The following is a 7500-nucleotide window of genomic DNA, read 5'->3' on the forward strand; positions in this document are numbered from 1 at the left end:
CTTACGTACGCACACAATTGTCCTCCTTATTTGACCTGTTGAGATGTATCAACATCTGTGTTGTTTCTGAGTAAATTTATCTGTTCAGGAGCTGTATTCACACCAATTCTTCCGCTACGCCCAACATCACACTGGTAACTCAAGCAGTGCCACAAACACTTAGCTTTCTTCCAATTCCACCACTTCCTCTGCCGTATCCTCTGACGATCACTACCACCAGGCCCGAAATATCTGTCCATGTTGCCATTGACACGCTCCCACTCGGTGCAACAGATATGTGTTTCCTTGGTTTCAGCATGCCGAGGTTCAGTGCCGCATCAAGAGCATATGCTCAAGCAGTAAAGCTGACCAAGTTCATGCTGCGATCCCCGACAACACTTTCCAAGAAATTTTCGACCGGCTTTATGGGCAAAAAGATGCCCTTATACAGTATGATACCCTCAAATCAGACCACCTGGAGCATTTGTCACCCTTGCCACCCGCCCATGGAGCTCGGTTCTCTCGATAACCCTATGGGGGGATCAAAAGGCACCAGTACCACTCAAAGAAACAATCAGTATTATTTGCCTTCATCCTGCTACAGAGAGTTCTTCTTGGGGAGTGAGCCTACTTCAAGCCCTGTGGGCACAGCGATTGCCAGAACTGGTGGAGTTACTCTTTCCCATGTTGACACCTTGCCTATTAAGGACCAGATGACCAGAGTCAATGCACTTATGAACAGCCACTTCCCCACCATCAAGAACCTCATCAGCAACGCCACTCCTGTCGAAGGGGACAACAATTGAAAGCCCACTGAAGCTGTGGTGAATACTGTAGAACATTAACGCCCACCTCGTTACCTGCCTGGGCAATGGTGAAGCCACCCACCACTCACCTATTCCAATGTACACCCGTGCCCAACAGTTGACAGCCACTGGATGATGCCCCTAATCTTTGGTTGTGATAATAACACTTCAGATTTAAGACTGCTGCTGAGAAATGTGCTACCAGATGTTAATTGTCAAAAAACCACGTAAGTAGGTCATTGCCTGTGATGGTGAACTCTTAATTATCTAATAATTTCCTTTTGCATCATTCAGGATCTAATGTGCACTTTTTGATAGACATCGGTGCCTGTCCTTCTCTTCTGCCACATATCCTTTTCAAGGGCATGGTGCCATCATTCTAAGACTGTTGGTCTGCCTGGTGGCTGCCAGTGGATCTACTGTTCTCACCCATGGTTACGAGATGCTCTCACTGTAATTCTAGGGCGCCCAGTACTGATTGAATTTCATCATCACTGATGTTACACAGGCCCATCTTGTTACCAGCCCGTGTAGTGATAAAGCCACCCAACACCACTCACCTATGTCACCCAAACCCACTTTATTATTATTATTATTATTATAATTATTATTACTTGCTAAGCTACAACCACAGTTGAAAAAGCGGGATGCTATGAGCCCAAGGGCTCCAACAGGGAAAATAGCCCAGTGAGGAAAGGAAATATGGAAAAAGTACGAGAAGTTCAAGAACAATAATAACATTGAAATAAATCTTTCATATATAAACTATAAAAACTTGAAAATATCAAAAGGATAGAAACTTCAGAATAACAAGAGGAAGAGAAACAAGATTGAATAGTGTGCTTGAGGTTACCATCAAGCAAGAGATCTCTAACCCAAGACAGTGTTAGACCATGGCACAGAGGCTATGGCACTACCCAAGACTAGAGGCCAGGCTATTCTGTGTATGAGTCAGCAAAGATGAAATGAGCTGTAACCAGAGAGAGGGAGCATTGCCTGTGGCGCTGGCCTTCCAATTAACTAATACTTTTTTTTTGCCATGGTTCAGGATCTAATATTCTTTTTAGGGCATGAATCTGTCATTCCAAGACGGACAAAGTCTGCCTGGTGGCTACCAATGGGTTGTGTAGGGACACCGAGTACAGAGGGAATTTCCTCATCAGTGATTTTACGCTGGCTCTCATCAGTGCGGATTTCCTTGCCCATTTCCACCTTCTGGTTGATGTCGCACATCAAATCTTAGTCAACTGCAGTTGTTATTTTTCCACATCTATATCACCTGTTCCATCTGACCTCGATCTCCACATCAGCGCTCCCACGGATACCTCATGCCCACTGCCACACATCATATCCCGATGTCTTCTAAACATAAAAGTTGTATTCTTGGGTCATCCTATCACCCCTGATAGTTGCTCACCTTCTCCCTTTAAAGGTATCAGTAGTACGGAAGTTCCAATGCCATTAACCATTATGGCACTGCATGAGTTTTTTGAGCATGGTGTATTATTGCCGCCAGATCTTGCCAGTCATCCGCACTTCTCTTGCCTCCCACTACCACTTCCTCAAGGGCAAGCCCAAAGTGGGGCATGTAGCCGTTTCCATGCAAGATGTAACATCCGCCTTATGTACTGCTGCCATAATTTCCGGACAGACAGCATTATTTGGCATCCCAGACCATATTACTTACGACATGGGTACCACTTTTACCTGTCCGTTGTGGACATCATTAGGGCCGCCTCTTCTCGTCACCCTACATCACACTACTGCTTAAAACACCACAGACAACGAAATGGTGAAATTTTTCCTTTGTACCCTCAAGACAGCTGTGATATCTCTCAGGAACGACCCTAGCTGATTTGCAAAACTTCCCCAGGCCATTCTCGGACTGAGAGCCACTCCCAAGGATAACTTGGATGTCCCAGGGCTGAAATCCGCCCATGTCAGGTTGTAGGGAGATTTACCCCCTGCCGTCAGTCTTCCAAGCCCCCAGCAAAACAGCATATACAGAAAGACCTACATTTCGTTACGCATGTTGCCTAAGTTTTTTCATAATTCCGACCATCCTTTACATTCATATCTTCCGACAGTACCATGCTGTTCGTCATAAGTTTTATTTAACCTGGGTCTAAGTTGCGAAATGATCTTACTAATCGGGTAATTGAATCGGTAAAACTTCAAAAGTTTGAACTTGCATCAAATGTTTTCATTTTGAACATGCTGTCATAAGTCTCTATTTATATTTTATATGGGAAAATATTGTTTTAATGTTTTAATCGGTAAAACTTCAAAAGTTTGAACTTGCATCAAATGTTTTCATTTTGAACATGCTGTCATAAGTCTCTATTTATAGTTTATATATGAAAATATTGTTTTAATGTTATTACGGTTTTCAAAATATCTTATTTTAATTGTTCATTACTTCTCATATAGTTTATTTATTTTCTTATTTCCTTTCCTCACTGGGCTATTTTTTCTTGTAGGAATCCTTGGGCATATAGCGTCTTGCTTTTCCAGCTAGGGTTGTAGCTTAGCTAACAACAACAACAACAACATTAATAATAATAATAATAATAACAATAATAATAAGAAGAAGAAAATGTCCTATGTTCTCACGCCCTACAAAGTTACTATATTGAACATATGTTAGTGTTTGTGTTTGAGTATATTCAAATCTTTCTGTTTCAGTAAATTTCCCTTTGAATTTTTTCTTCGGAATTTTAGGAGACAGTTAATTATATTTTACTAGATTTTTTTATCATAGAATTAATGCTGCAATGTTTGTTAATATAAATTCATTTACCAATAACTGTACCCTAATAATATATTACCTAGAAGGAAGTAAGCCCCGTCAGTGCAAATTACGCTGTGCTCTTCAACCATAGAATAAAGGTGTTTTCAATATTGGTTCGTTCTTCAACTGCACCCACTTAATATCCCTCTTCTATACCTAAGCTACTCCGTTTTTATATTTGCTGTTATATAATTTTTTTTTTTTTTTTTTTTTTTTTTTTTTTTAGTACAGCTATGCGTTTCCCTCCCATATGCACTTGGGCTGACAATGCCCTCTCGGGTCCCTGTGTAAAGTCATATGTTATAAACTAATAAAAGCATACCAGTCATGATTGAGGAGGGAGGCATTTTTCAATGAAAACACTATAATTTGATCTGATGTATATATGTCATATTTACAGAAATCATGTAATTTCCGTATCAATTAATGCTGCAGTTTAGATTATTGTTTTAATCGGTTGTATTAATTGGAACAGAATTAATCATGTTTATGAAAATCAAAGCCTTTGGTCATTCATTTCAATAAGAGGATTGATATCAATAGGTTCACTGCAAAATTCGAATAACGTATCAATGTGGCATGATAAATTTTTACAGTTCTTGAATTTTTATGTTATACTATAATTTATCGGTAAACTAATTGTCATGAAGAAGAGGAATTGGATTTTCTTTGAAGAACTGATAGTGCCTCCAAATTTTAGATTATAATTTTGATATCCCAAATATTAGTTAAAAAAAAAAGTACAATAAATACTTAAGAATCGGAAGGGTTAGGGTGAAATATTCATAGAGAATAGGTAGCTATCGGGTGAAATATTTGTAAGAAATAGGAATCATAGTGGTGAGATATTCACAAGAATTAGGAGGCCTGGAGGAGAAATATCCATAAGAATATGAAGTGGTAGGATAAAAACTTCGCTGGGATAATGGATTGGGGAATAAAGGAACTCCAGGGTGAATATTCAAGAGAAATATAGAGCTTAAGCTTGAAATGTTCGCCTGAATGAAATATTCCCAGGGAATTTAGAGTAAATGGTTGAAAGGATTTAGGGAATGGGAATTTTCAGTATAAAGTATTCTATAGGTAATAATAAGCGTCCGGGTGAAATATATTCTGGAAATTGAGAGCGTCAGGGTAAAATACACAAGAAATAAGGAGCATCAGATTGAGTTATTCTCGGGGACCAGACGGCATCAGGGAGAAATAGTGGCTGCAAATATGGAAACTTATGGTAAAATATTTGTATATTAAAGGAAGCATCAAGGTTAGAAATAAAAAGAAAGTAATGAGTATCAGTCTCAAATATTCATAGGGCATATGCAGCATCAGGGGGAACAATATTTAGGAAATACGAAGTGTCAGGGTAAAATATTCATTGGAAATTTTTCGAGCTTTATGGTTTTGGTTAAATATTCTCAAGTAATAGGGACCGTCAGTATGAAATTTTCACAAGAAATAGGCAGTATCAATGGGAAATATTCTCATAGATTAATATTCCCCTGGGGAAAATATTTAAAGAGAAGAGAAAGCGTTTGTTAAATATTTGTAGCAGATATGTTGTCAGTTTGGAATATTCATTGGTAAAAGGGAACATCAGTGTGAAATTTTTGTAGAAAATAGTGAGTGACGTGAAATATTCGTAGGGTAGTGTGTCAGGGGAATACATTTGTAGATAATAGGGAGTCATCTGGGTACAATGTTTGCAAGGAACAGCTAGCGTAAGGGTGAAATACTACCACTTTTCCATGAGAGTCAGATGGGGAGTGTATGTTGAAACATTTGCAAGGAATAGTGAAGGTTAGGGTAAAATATTTGCATGGAATTGGTTCATCAGGATGAAATATACTTAAGGAATTGTGGAACCTCAGGGTGAATTATTTTTGGGGAAAGTGTGTTAATGGAAATATTCGTAGGTGATAGGGAGTATCAGGGAGAAATATACGCATGGAATAGGGAATATTAGGGTTACTTATCATCAGGGAAAAAAGGTCCCCGCCACTGACACTGAAAAATACTAGCAAATCGACAAGCAAGATTTGTACACCATAACTCTTTGAATTTTTTTAAGGGAGTATAACAAACTTATTTTCATATTTTTTTCCTTTGTGAATTACTGACTAGACTAGCAGCAGAAGATAGCTATCCCATTTTAGATTATAAAGGCATTTTGTACATCGTCTTACTCAGTTCAAATATATATTTTTTTCTTTTACTTTTAACTCCCATCTACCCCCCCCCCCCCTTTCAACTACCCATTCCTTCCTCAGCAACTCAAAGTATGTAACATAACTCCTAAGCATTAGCAGAAATAAATTTAGAGATAACTTAAATGAGAGTTCTTTTCAACAAGGTTTGGTTAGTCCTAGTTTGACAGAGTTGGGGAGGGCGAAGTCCGCTTCGATTTTTTGGTCTGTCTGTCGGTTATTATATCTCTAACTCTTACCATGTTATCGTAGCTTCTCCAACAGTAAAAGAAAATCATTAAGGGAAATCATCTGTCTGTCGGTCTGTTTGTTAATAAACAGCAGTTGTTAGGGCCATAACGATTAAATCACAAAAGATTGAGAATCTAATGTTACTTGGTATTTATACACCACTAATAATTTTTCCATTTTTCATGTCTGTCAGTCTTTTGTTCAGCAGTTTTAGTACTAAGCGTCATCCCAATTCATGAAGCAGTTGAATGGAATTCGAAGAGAATTGCACAAACTCACGAATGAAAGCAGATACTCCAGCTTTCTGTCTGTTATTGTGTTTGTGACTCTTACCTTGTCATCAGAATCTTCTCACAGAGTTAAGGAGACTTCAGATAGACCACTTGGAGGGTAATCGACTATATTCTTGGCTGTACACATCAGCCTCAGCCATGAATTTCAATTTTCAAGTAACAGGGACAAAATATGTTTGCATGCAGTACTCGACTGATAAAACGTTTCCCTCCATGTGTCTATTTTTGCCTGTCACGCATACCCTGTCATCACAACTTTTACATCGTTAAAGGGAGTTTATTCAAGCTTGGTACAAAGATAGAATAATATATCTTCTTCTTCTGACACTTTGAGTGTCTGTACACAAAGATGTAAGGACTTCATCTTTTTTCGTCTATACTTTACGCATTGATTTATTTCGGATAACATATACGTTTAGTAACCTTAACCATGACCTGTATACCTAGAACAGCAGATATTGGTTCTAATTACGTTTCACCAGTACTTCTTTTTCGGGGGAGAAAATCCTCAAAGTTATCTTCTGCTGCGGGAATAGAGTAGATGCAAAATTCAGTAATTCAATAATTGGAGTTATATAAAGGAGACATGTGTTGTGTTAGCTGTGCGGCCAAACTCCTAAATATTTGTTTAAATAAGAGAGCTAAAAATGAAGTAATGGCTTTACTTGACGCTTGATCGCTTTTTTCTTTTCTCCCATTCTTTTCATATGTTTTCTTAATGATTTTCTTTTAGTCAATCCTTTCTAAATAAATCTCTTATCACGGCTTGAAGATTACATCAACCTATCTCTGTTACTTAATAGTTTTCCCTTTGCACTCCATTTTCTCTTCTCCCATCTGGTCCCTGCATTCATGCATTCGACTCTTGTCCTGTGTTGATAACTTTACTTTATGTGATGTTGGGGTCACATGAATTTTGAAAAGTGGGAAGATCGGGAAAGTATGGTATTGTCCCTTTGATATTTGTTAGTCTTCCTGATTTCATTCATGGCCTGTTTTTCCAAGTTGAGAGGATTACTGATGTTCCTTTCATGCACACTGCTTTTCACGAGTATCTGCTCGTTTTGAACATAAGCTCTTGGAAGCGATATCGCTTTGGTTTAATTTTTTTTTCTGATAAAAATATATTTGGTATTTTCATACGCTGCTCATCAGCATATATCAATCAACTAAATTCTTAGATAAGGTTTCAGTGT

The sequence above is a fragment of the Palaemon carinicauda genome, chromosome 13, assembly GCF_036898095.1.
Source record: "Palaemon carinicauda isolate YSFRI2023 chromosome 13, ASM3689809v2, whole genome shotgun sequence".
NCBI lineage: Eukaryota > Metazoa > Arthropoda > Malacostraca > Decapoda > Palaemonidae > Palaemon > Palaemon carinicauda.